Genomic DNA, 13,060 nt, shown 5'->3' with positions numbered 1-13,060 from the left:
CGGCATTCTTGTCACTTTGAAGAAGAACTAAGTTTTGAAAAAGTTCAGTTTGAAATGGATTTTTGTTTACAATGCACGGCCCAGGTTGGCCGATAAGAATAGCAACAAATAATAACAATAATTATTATCTTCAAGTCTCTTCTTAAAGGGGCTTCTCCTTTAAGAATTTACAACTAGTTAATCGACAGTCGACACTTTCACTGAGTTATGCCAAACAGACGGACTGTTCCGCTGTATCACAGTGTGGCTAGACTAAAACTCATCAGAGAGTAATCTAATTTACAACTAGCTTATCGACGGTAGACACTATCAATGAGTTTACGTGTGTGTGTGTGTGTGTGTGTTTGTTTGTTTGTGTGTGTGTGTGTGTGTGTGTGTGTTACGTTAACATTCGAAATGTTGATTTTAAAAGCGTTCAGGTATGCTGAAAACGAATATCGCAAGGAAAATTAGCAGAGACAAATAGTTTTGTTGCTAGTTTTATTAATGCGTGTATTTTGAAATGTAAATCACTGGCGACCATGTTTAAACAGGCGGCATATGGAAGGGGCCAACCCTCAGTTTGTTCAGGTATGCTGAAAACGAATATCGCAAAGAAAAATTAGCAGAGACAGATAGACAGACTACTAGTTTTGTTGCTAGTTTTATTAATGCGTGTATTGTGAAATGTAAATCCCTGGCGACCATGTTTGAATAGGTGGCATATGAAAGGGGCCAACCCTCAGTTTGTTCAGGTATGCTGAAAACGAATATCGCAAAGAAAATTAGCACAGACTGACTATAGATTCACCATCATAGTATTGAAATATTTTTTTATTTTATAAAGGAATCACTACTTATCAAGCCCCAGAGGCAACTCGAGGATAAGGGTTAAAGTGTGTACAGTAGTCAATTGGACAATATCATAGTAATCGTTAGAAGTGTCAATTTGGTAAATTGGATTACTTAAGAGGAACGGCTCATCAAGAACTTATTTACATTGGACTTGAAGACGACGAAGTAAAAATATAAAGTTGAAAGAACTAGCGAAAAATACGATTTTAACGATGCCTTTCAAATCGTAAACTGCCTGTTTACATTTTTTGCGTTTAAAAAGTGTAAAAAAAGAGCAAACCTTCAGAATCCTAAAAAGATCTCCCGGGAGCATTTTTGCAACATGAAAAATATACAAACCAAAATAAAGAGAGGAGAGGCCACCCTATTTTGGTGAAACGCACGCACGCACACACGCATACACACACACAAACGCACACATAAGCACGCATGTCACCAAGCTAAAGAAGAGAGAAGGTGGGGGAAGGAGAGAAAAGGATCGTGTTCTCTGCACTGCACGTGCCGGGGTCAAACAGAAGTTAAATGAAATCGATTAAAAATGGCTCGACAAAGTTGTGTCTGAACTTTTTATTCTATGAAACTTAAGATTAATAAAACGAAATAATCGTGACCCGTGGAAATTCCACGGCGAATATTTCGCATTCAATAAGAACAAAACGAAAAAGTAGTGAACAAATAAATATATAAGAAAATGAATGTTACCAAAGGCAAGATAAGTTACCCTTCTACCAACCTAGATCACATTTTTGTTGTTTTAACTTATTTTAAAACGTTTATTAAACACAAACAAAAGTAGCGCACAGTTTTAAGTTAGAACAATAAAGAAAGTGTCTGACATTTTACAGTCATCTTGTGAGACTCGATAATCGCTCCAAACTCGAAAATTAAGCAAAATACTGGTAGCAACACATCCAATAAATGTCAGCAAACGAACATGTTTTCTTTTTCACATTAGCGAAACTCTTATCAGAGCAAAAGCGAAAATGAGAAGCAAAAACAAATGAAGAAGTCGGTTTTTATCGTTGAGCACAAAAACAAAAACAAAAAGAGTATCTAATCTAATAGGCCCCGTGCTATAGGTCAATCTCCAAAGTCTGTCCCATCGCCTCAGTGTTGCATCCAGTTTGTTCAGGTATGCTGAAAACGAATATCGCAAGGAAAATTAGCACAGACAGACTACTAGTTTTGGAGCTAGTTTTAGTTAATGCGTGTATTTTGAAATGTAGATCACTGGCGCCCATGTTTGAACAGGCGGCATATGAAAGGGGCCAACCCTCAGTTTGTTCAGGTATGCTGAAAACGAATATCGCAAGGAAAATTAGCAGAGACAAATAGTTTTCGAGCTAGTTTTATTAATGCATGTATTTTGAAATGTAAATTACTGGCGACCATATTGGAACAGGCGGCATATGAAACGGGCCAACCCTATCTTTGTTCAGGTATGCTGAAAACGAATATCGCAAGGAAAGTTAGCACAGACAAATAGTTTTCAAGACAGTTTTATTAATGCGTGCATTTTGAAATGAAAAGGAAAACTAGCACATCAAAGTATTGAAATATTTTTTGTTTTACAAAGGAATCACTACTTATCAAGGCCCAGAGACCACTCGAGGGTTTAAAGAGTGTGCAGTATGGGACAATATCATAGTAATCGTTAGAAGTATAAATTTTGTAAATTGGATTACTTAAGAGGAACGGCTTATCAAGAACTTGTTTACATTGGACTTGAAGAGGACGAAATAAAAATATAAAATTTAATGAACTCGCTAAAAATATTTTAACGATGCCTTTCAACTCGTAAACTGCTTGTTTACATTTGTGTACATTTTTCGAAGATAATAAAAAGTGTAAAAAAAAGTAAACGTTTAGAATCCTAAAAAGATCTCCCGGAAGCATTTTTGCAACATAAAAAAAAATACAAACCAAAATAAAGAGAGGAGGAAACCTACTCAAAAATATGGTTTATTACATCGCTTAAAATAAAGAAGAATCGGGGCCTCCAATAATACGATAATTTGGTGGGGAAGCAAATTGTGTTCTTTTTTCTAACTTGGTTTTAAAAAGTTTTTATTGCTAACATTTATTTTCATGAACTCTAACCACACCTCACAACCCTAATCCGGCCGGTCGGGAAAAAGTTTTTACTTTTTTAAAATTTTGTTGAAACCGACGAAATGAATTTTAATTTAAACTTCGTTTGACGTTGGCACGTCGCACGCACGCACACACACACACACACACACACACGCGCACGCACGCACGCACGCACACATAAGCATTCGCTTGTCACCGAGCTAAAGAAGAGAGAAAGTGGGGGAAGGAGAGAAAGGGTCGTGTTCTCTGCACTGCACGTGCCGGGGTCAAACGTAAGTTTTAAAAAATGGCTCGACAAAGTTGTGTCTGAACTTTTTATTCTATGAAACTTAAGATTAATAAAACGAAATAATCGTGACCCGTGGAAATTCCACGGCGAATATTTCGCATTCAATAAGAACAAAACGAAAAAGTAGTGAACAAATAAATATATGAGAAAATGTTGTTTTAACTTATTTTAAAACGTTTATTTAACACAAACAAAAGTAGCGCACAGTTTTAAGTTAGAACAATAAAGAAGTGTCTGATATTTTACAGTCATCTTGTGAGACTCGACAATCGCTCCAAACTCGAAAATTAAGCAAAATACTGGTAGCAACACATCCAATAAATGTCAGCAAACGTTCGAACATGTTTTCTTTTTCACATTAGCGAAACTCTTATTAGAGCAAAAGTTAAAATGAGAAGCAAACACAAATGAAAAAGTCGGTTTTTATCGTTGAGCACAAAAACAAAAACAAAAAGAGTATCTAATCTAATAGGCCCCGTGCTATAGGTCAATCTCCAAAGTCTGTCCCATCGCCTCAGTGTTGCATCCCTGTTTACAAGTACTTTAATGAGATGTGCTCTGATGAATCCATAGCACTTATACCAGTGCCCGGAAAACTTGTCCCGGGAAAACTCGTCTCGAAGTCGAGTGTGGGCGTTCTTGTCTCGAAGTAAGTTTTTTTTAACACAGTTGAGTTGGAAATGGATTTCTGCACGTGCATCATGGCTGGACGATAAGAATAACAATACAAATAACAATAATTATTATCTTCAAGTCTCTTCTTAAAGGGGCATTCGGCTACGAAGTTACAACTAGCTAATCGACACGCGACACTGTCAATGAGTTATGCGAAACAGACGGACTCTTCCGCTGTATCAAAGTTATTAAGTGTGGTTAGACTGAAACTCATTAAAGCCAGTAATCTAAGTTTCAACTAGCTAATAGACATTCGGCACTTTCAATGAGTTATGCGATCACCGCCACTTGTCCAAAAACGGACTGTTCCGCTGTATCACAGTTATTAAGGGTTGTTAGAGTGTAACTCATCAGAGCCAGTAACCTAACTTACAACTAGCTAGTCAACATTCGACACTGTCATTGAGTTATGCGATACACTGCTAATTGTCCAGAGACGGACTGTTCTACTGTATCACAGTTGTAAAGGATGGTTAGACTAAAACTCATAAGAGCCAGTAATCTAATTTACAACTACCTTATCGACAGTAGACACTTTCACTGAGTTTACGTGTGTGTGTGTGTGTGTGTGTCTTTTTGTGTGTGTGTGGTTCGTTAACATTCGGACTGTCCATTATAAAATCGTTCGGGTATGCTGAAAACGACTATCGCAAGGCACAGACAAATAGTTTTACTAATACGTATATTTCGAGATACTAATGCGTATATTTTGAAATGTAAATCACTGGCGACCATGTTTGAACAGGCGGCATATGAAAGGGGCAAACCCTCAGTTTGTTCAGGTATGCTGAAAACGAATATCGCAAGGAAAATTAGCACACACAGACAGAGTTTATTTTGGGAGCTAGTTTTATTAATGCGTGTATTTTGAAATGCAAATCCTTGGCGACCATGTTTGAACAGGCGACATATGAACGGGGGCAACCATCAGTTTTTCAGGTATGCTGAAAACGAATATCGCAATAAAAATTAGCAGAGACAGACAGACTACTAGTTTTGGAACTAGTTTAAATTATGCGTGTATTTTGAAATGTAAATCACTGGCGACCATGTTTTAACAGGCGGCATATGAAAGGGGCAAACCCTCTTTTTGTTCAGGTATGCTGAAAACGAATATCGCAGGGAAAATGAGCACAGACAAATACTGTTGTAGCTAGTTTTATTAATGCGTGTATTTTGAAATGTAAATCACTGGCGAGCATGTTTGAACAGGTGATATATGAACGGGGGCAACCATCAGTTTTTCAGGTATGCTGAAAACGAATATCGCAATAAAAATTAGCAGAGACAGACAGACTACTAGTTTTGGAACTAGTTTAAATTATGCGTGTATTTTGAAATGTAAATCACTGGCGACCATGTTTTAACAGGCGGCATATGAAAGGGGCAAACCCTCTTTTTGTTCAGGTATGCTGAAAACGAATATCGCAGGGAAAATGAGCACAGACAAATACTGTTGTAGCTAGTTTTATTAATGCGTGTATTTTGAAATGTAAATCACTGGCGAGCATGTTTGAACAGGTGATATATGAACGGGGGCAACCATCAGTTTTTCAGGTATGCTGAAAACGAATATCGCAAGGAAAATTAGCACAGACAGACTACTAGTTTTGGAGCTAGTTTTATTAATGCGTGTATTTTGAAATGTAAATCACTGGCGACCATGTTTAAACAGGCGGCATATGAAAGGGGCCAACCCTCAGTGTGTTCAGGAATGCTGAAAACGAATATCGCAAGGAAAATCAGCACAGACTGACTATAGATTCACCATCAAAGTAGTGAAAATTTTTTTTTATATAAAGGAATCACTACTTATCAAGTCCCAGAGGCCACTCGAGGATAAGGGTTAAAGTGTGTACAGTAGTCAATGGACAATATCATAGTAATCGTTAGAAGTGTACATTTGGTAAATTGGATTATTTAAGAGGAACGGCTCATCAAGAACTTATTTACATTGGACTTGAAGACGACGAAATAAAAATATAAAGTTGAAAGAACTATCATTTTAATGATGCCTTTCAAATCGTAAACTGCCTGTTTACATTTTTTTACATTTTTCAAAGATAATAAAAAGTGTAAACAAAAGCAAACCTATAGAATCCTAAAAAGATCTCCCGGGAGCATTTTTGCAACATGAAAAATATACAAACCAAAATAAGGAGAGGAGGCAACTTATTTTCATGAACTCTAACCACACCTCACAACCCTAATCCGGCCGGTCGGGGAAAAACGTTTTTATTTTTTTAAATTTTGGTGAATACGACAACACACATACGAACGCATGTACACTCATACATACACACACACACGCACGCACACATACGCGGCTTGTCACCAAGCTAAAGAAGAGAGAGAGAGTGGGGGAAGGAGAGATAAGAATAACAATACAAATAACAATAATTATTATCTTCAAGTCTCTTCTTAAAGGGGCATTCGGCTACGAAGTTACAACTAGCTAATCGACACGCGACACTGTCAATGAGTTATGCGAAACAGACGGACTCTTCCGCTGTATCAAAGTTATTAAGTGTGGTTAGACTGAAACTCATTAAAGCCAGTAATCTAAGTTTCAACTAGCTAATAGACATTCGGCACTTTCAATGAGTTATGCGATCACCGCCACTTGTCCAAAAACGGACTGTTCCGCTGTATCACAGTTATTAAGGGTGGTTAGAGTGTAACTCATCAGAGCCAGTAACCTAACTTACAACTAGCTAGTCAACATTCGACACTGTCATTGAGTTATGCGATACACTGCTAATTGTCCAGAGACGGACTGTTCTACTGTATCACAGTTGTAAAGGATGGTTAGACTAAAACTCATAAGAGCCAGTAATCTAATTTACAACTACCTTATCGACAGTAGACACTTTCACTGAGTTTACGTGTGTGTGTGTGCCTTTTTGTGTGTGTGTGGTTCGTTAACATTCGGCCTGTCTATTTTAAAATCGTTCGGGTATGCTGAAAACGAATATCGCAAGGCACAGACAAATAGTTTTCGAGATACTAATGCGTATATTTCGAGATACTAATGCGTATATTTTGAAATGTAAATCACTGGCGACCATGTTTGAACAGGCGGCATATGAAAGGGGCAAACCCTCAGTTTGTTCAGGTATGTTGAAAACGAATATCGCAAGGAAAATTAGCATAGTCTGACTATAGATTCACCATCAAAGTATTGAAATGTTTTTATTTTATTTTACAAAGGAATCACTGACTATCAAGGCCCAGAGACCACTCGAGGGGTTAAAGAGTGTACAGTGGTCAATAGACAATATCATAGTAATCGTTAGAAGTGTAAATTTGGTAAATTGGATTACTTAAGATGAACGGCTCATCAAGAACTTGTTTACATTGGACTTGAAGACGACGAAATAAAAACTATACAGTTGAAAGAACTCGCGAAAAATATCATTTTAACGATGCCTTTCAAATCGTAAACTGCTTGTTTACATTTGTGTACATTTTTCGAAGATAATAAAAAGTGTAAAAAAAGGCAAACCTTTAGAATCCTAAAAAGATCTCCCGGAAGCATTTTTGCTACATGAAAAATATACAAACCAAAGTAAAGACAGGAGGCACCCTACTCTAAAATATGGTTTATTACATCGCCTAAAAAAAAAAGTAGAATCTTAATTTAGACGCTCCAATATATGATAATTTGGTGGGGGAAGCAAATTGTTTTCTTTTTTCTAACTTGGTTTTAAAAAGTTTTTATTGCTAACATTTATTTTCATGAACTCTAACCACACCTCACAACCCTAATCCGGTCGGTCGGGGAAAAAAGTTTTTATTTTTTTAAATTTTGGTGAATACGACAACACACATACGCACGCATGTACACACATACACACACACACACACGCACGCACACATAAGCATATCGCTTGTCACCAAGCTAAAGAAGAGAGAGAGAGAGAGAGTGGGGGAAGGAGAGAAAGGATCGTACGTGCCGGGGTCAAACAGAAGTTAAATGAAATCGATTATAAATCGCTCGACAAAGTTGTGTCTGAACTTTTTATTCTATGAAACTTAAGATTAATAAAACGAAATAATCGTGACCCGTGGAAATTCCACGGCGAATATTTCGCATTCAAGAGAACAAAACGAAAAAGTAGTGAACAAATAAATATATAAGAAAATGAATGTTACCAAAGGCAAGATAAGTTACTCTTCTACGTACCTAGATCACATTTTTGTTGTTTTAACTTATTTTAAAACGTTTATTTAACACACACAAAAGTAGCGCACGGTTTTAAGTTAGAACAATAAAGAAGTGTCTGACATTTTACAGACATCTTGTGAGACTCGATAATCGCTCCAAACTCGAAAATTAAGCAAAATACTGGTAGCAACACATCCAATAAATGTCAGCAAACGTTCGAACATGTTTTCTTTTTCACATTAGCGAAACGCTTATCAGAGCAAAAGCGAAAATGAGAAGCAAACACAAATGAAGAAGTCGGTTTTTATCGTTGAGCACAAAAACAACAACAAAAAAAGAGTAATCTAATAGGCCCCGTGCTATAGGTCAATCTCCAAAGTCTGTCCCATCGCCTCGGTGTTGCATCCTTGTTTACAAGTACTTTAATGGGATGTGCTCTGATGAACCCATACCACCTCGACGTACAATGGCAAAATCACAGCGGTTCGGTTCACGACGGTTCACTGCTGGGGTCCCTAAAGGTCGGAAATCCTTCTACTCTGATAGTGTTTACTTTACGCAGACTTGCTATCGTATAGAAAAGTCGGTACTTAGTTGGATACGGGGTAATATTTAAAGATAGCGACCAGAGAAAAAAAATAGTCAAAAGGTCGCAACCAGGTTAAAAAATAGTAAAATAGTTTTATTTTGCTTTTATTAATTATTAATAAACGAATGAATCATTTCTATTTAAAATCCATTAAGTATTATGCATGCAAAACTTAAAAAACAAAACATGTTTCTAATGCATCAACATTATGTGAACAAGCTAAATCTAAACTAAATGAATTTGACCTGATGTCGAGTTTATCTAAAAGCGATACTCGATTTTTCACTCGGAATTATTCCTCGTTCAATTCAAGTTTCACGACATATTGATTACATTGTTAGATGACAGTACAAAGAATAGATTTCTAAATAATAATGTTTTTATTTCGGCACGGTAGCACAACTGCATAGGATGCATATATTTTTTCAAGGAGAGGTTGGATGTTTATACTACGCTGGGGTAGGTCGTAAAAATAACCGTTTTTTTTCCTTCATTCTGACCAAAGACCATTTGCTGCTAACCTCTCTCTCTCTCTCTTTCTCTCTCTCTCTCTCTCTCTCTGGCTTCTCCGTGCTCCTGTTACGAAGTTTATATATATATATATATATATATATATATATATATATATATATATATATATATATGAGAGATGGAGACAGAAAAGGAAAGGGGGGGAGAAGGGAGAGAGAGAGAGGGAGGGAGACAGAAAGAGAAAGAGGGGCAAAGGGGGGAGAAGAGAGAGAGAGAGAGAGAGAGAGAGAGAGAGAGAAATATGTGTGTCTACGCTCTCCGCCATCACGTCAACGAGGAAGGGAGAAGAAACGGAGACAGCTGAGAGGCACACACTCTATATAAACGCACACATACACACATACTTGCATAAACACACATACACGCACTCGCATAAACACACACACAAATACTTAAACACACCAACACACAAAACACGAATCATTACTCTGTGTTTGTGTGTGTGTGTGTGTGTGTGTGTGTGTGTGTTTCGCTCCCCAGCTTTCTATATCATCTCCGTTTGACAAAGTTTTAATATTCAATACATTAAATCAACAGCTATAATTTATATGAATCGTCCTTGTATTTAGCTTGACTTTCTCAATTCAAATTGAGATTCGCCATTTTGATCCCAGGCAAAGAACAATTTTATTAGCGTAATGGTGCGAAGATCGGGGTGGCGACAATAAGTCGAGTGTCGGCATTCTTGTCACTTTGAAGACGAACTAAGTTTTGGAAAAAGTTCAGTCTGAAATGGATTTCTGTTTACAACGCACGGCCCAGGTTGGCCGATAAGTCTTCAAGTCTCTTCTTAAAGGGGCTTCTCCTTTAAGAATTTACAACTAGTTAATCTACAGTCGACACTTTCACTGAGTTATGCAAAACAGACGGACTGTTCCGCTGTATCACAGTGTGGCTAGACTAAAACTCATCAGAGAGTAATCTAATTTACAACTAGCTTATCGACAGCAGACACTTTCACTGGGTTTACGTGTGTGTGTGTGTCTGTGTGTGTATTTCGTTAACATTCGAAATGTTGATTTTAAAAGCGTTCAGGTATGCTGAAAACGAATATCGCAAGGAAAATTAGCAGAGACAAATAGTTTTGGAGCTAGTTATATTAATGCGTGTATTTTGAAATGTAAATCACTGGCGACTATCTTTGAACAGGCGGCATATGAAAGGGACCAACCCTCAGTTTGTTAAGGTATGCTGAAAACGAATATCGCAAGTAAAACTAACAGAGACAAATAGTTTTGGAGCTAGTTTTATTAATGCGTGTATTTTTAAATGTAAATCACTGGCGACCATGTTTAAACAGGCGGCATATGAAAGGGGCCAACCCTCAGTGTGTTCAGGTATGCTGAAAACGAATATCGCAAGGAAAATCAGCACAGACTGACTATAGATTCACCATCAAAGTAGTGAAATATTTTTTTATTTTATATAGGAATCACTACTTATCAAGTCCCAGAGGCCACTCGAGGATAAGGGTTAAAGTGTGTACAGTAGTCAAAGACAATATCATAGTAATCGTTAGAAGTTTAAATTTGGTAAATTAGATTATTTAAGAGGAACGGCTCATCAAGAACTTATTTACATTGGACTTGAAGACGACGAAATAAAAATATAAAGTTGAAAGAACTATCATTTTAATGATGCATTTCAAATCGTAAACTGCCTGTTTACATTTTTTTTTACATTTTTCGAAGATAATAAAAAGTGTAAAAAAAAGAAAACCTATAGAATCCTAAAAAAGATCTCCCGGGAGCATTTTTGCAACATGAAAAATATACAACCCAAAATAAAGAGAGGAGGCAACCCTACTCAAAAATATGGTTTATTACATCGCCTAAAAAAAGAAGAAGAATCGGGGGCTCCGTGGGGAAGTAAATTGTTTTCTTTTTTCTAACTTGGTTTTAAAAAGTTTTTATTGCTAACATTTATTTTCATAAACTCTAACCACACCTCACAACCCTAATCCGGCCGGTCGGGAAAAAAGTTTTTATTTTTTTAAATTTTGTTCAAACCGACAACACACACACACACACACACACACACACACACACACACACACACGCACGCACGCACGTACACACATACACGCACGCACGCACACATAGGCATCGCTTCTTGTCACCAAGCTGAAGAAGAGAGAAAGTGGGGAAGGGGAGTAAGGGTCGTGTTCTGTGCACTACACGTGCCGGGGTCAAACAGAAGTTAAATAAATGGCTCGACAAAGTTGTGTCTGAACTTTTTATCCTATGAAACTTAAGATTAATAAAACGAAATAATCGTGACCCGTGGAAATTCCACGGCGAATATTTAGCATTCAATAAGAACAAAACGAAAAAGTAGTGAACAAATAAATATATAAGAAAATGAATGTTACCAAAGGCAAGATAAGTTACCCTTCTGCCTACCTAGATCACATTTTTGTTGTTTTAACTTATTTTAAAACGTTTATTTAACACAAACAAAAGTAGCGCACGGTTTTAAGTTAGAACAATAAAGAAGTGTCTGACATTTTACAGACATCTTGTGAGACTCGATAATCGCTCCAAACTCGAAAATTAAGCAAAATACTGGTAGCAACACATCCAATAAATGTTAGCAAACGTTCGAACATGTTTTCTTTTTCACATTAGCGAAACTCTTATCAGAGAAAAAGCGAAAATGAGAAGCAAACACAAATGAAGAAGTCGGTTTTTATCGTTGAGCACAAAAACAACAACAAAAAAAGAGTATCTAATCTAATAGGCCCCGTGCTATAGGTCAATCTCCAAAGTCTGTCCCATCGCCTCAGTGTTGTATCCCTGTTTACAAGTACTTTTATGGGATGTGCTCTGATGAACCTATAGCATTTATACCAGTGCCCGGAAAACTTGTCCCGGGAAAACTCGTCTCCGGAATAACGTTACCCGGAAAACTCGTACTGTTCAGTTTGTTCAGGTGTGCTGAGCATTAGTTTTGGAGCTAGTTTTATTAATGCGTGTATTGTGAAATGTAAATCACTGGCGACCATGTTTGAACAGGCGGCATATGAAAGGGGCCAACCCTCAGTTTGTTCAGGTATGCTGAAAACGATTATCACAAGGAAAATTAGCAGAGACAAATAGTTTTGGAGCTAGTTTTATTAATGCGTGTATTTTGAAATGCAAATCACTGGCGACCATGTTTAAACATGCGGCGTATGAAAGGGGCCAACCCTCAGTTTGTTCAGATATGCTGAAAACGAATATCGCAAGGAAAATTAGCACAGACAGACAAATCGTTTTCGAGATATTAATGCGTGTATTTTGAAATGTAAAGTAAAATAGATGGCCCATCAAGCCAGAAATAAATTAATGACAGTTTAAAGGCTTCAAAATCGCTTTCGAATTGACTATGACATGATCGTGATTTTCTCATAAAATTCAACATCAACTGTCGATTTATTCGTCGCATTAACTCGCATCCTAGACTTGATTTAACCCGTGAGTGTCGACTCATAAATCAATCGAAATATAAATATAGAAAAAAAAATTATTAGGATTATTTTTTATTAATAGTAAATTACTGTTTCTTAAATTTCAAATCTATATAAAAACACGAACTTAATTTCAAATCTATATAAAAACACGAACTTAATTTTCCGTTTCAGCGTATATTTTGTAAATTTAAATCCAGCCGAGAATGGTTTATGTAAGATGACTAAACCTCCCTCTCTCTCTCTCTCTCTCTCTCTCTCTCTCTCTCTCTCTCTCTCTCTCTCTCTCTCTCTCTTTAGCTTCTCCGTGCCCCTGTCACTAAGTATGTGTATATATATACTTATATATATATATATATATATATGGAGAGAGAGAGAGAGAGAGAGAGAGAGAGAGAGAGAGAATATGTGCTTCCACATCAAAGAGGGGCA

Source organism: Euprymna scolopes, chromosome 46 (genome assembly GCF_053919585.1).
Source record: "Euprymna scolopes isolate OS-2025 chromosome 46, ASM5391958v1, whole genome shotgun sequence".
Classification (NCBI taxonomy): Eukaryota; Metazoa; Mollusca; class Cephalopoda; order Sepiida; family Sepiolidae; genus Euprymna; species Euprymna scolopes.
This window is presented reverse-complemented; position numbering follows the sequence as displayed.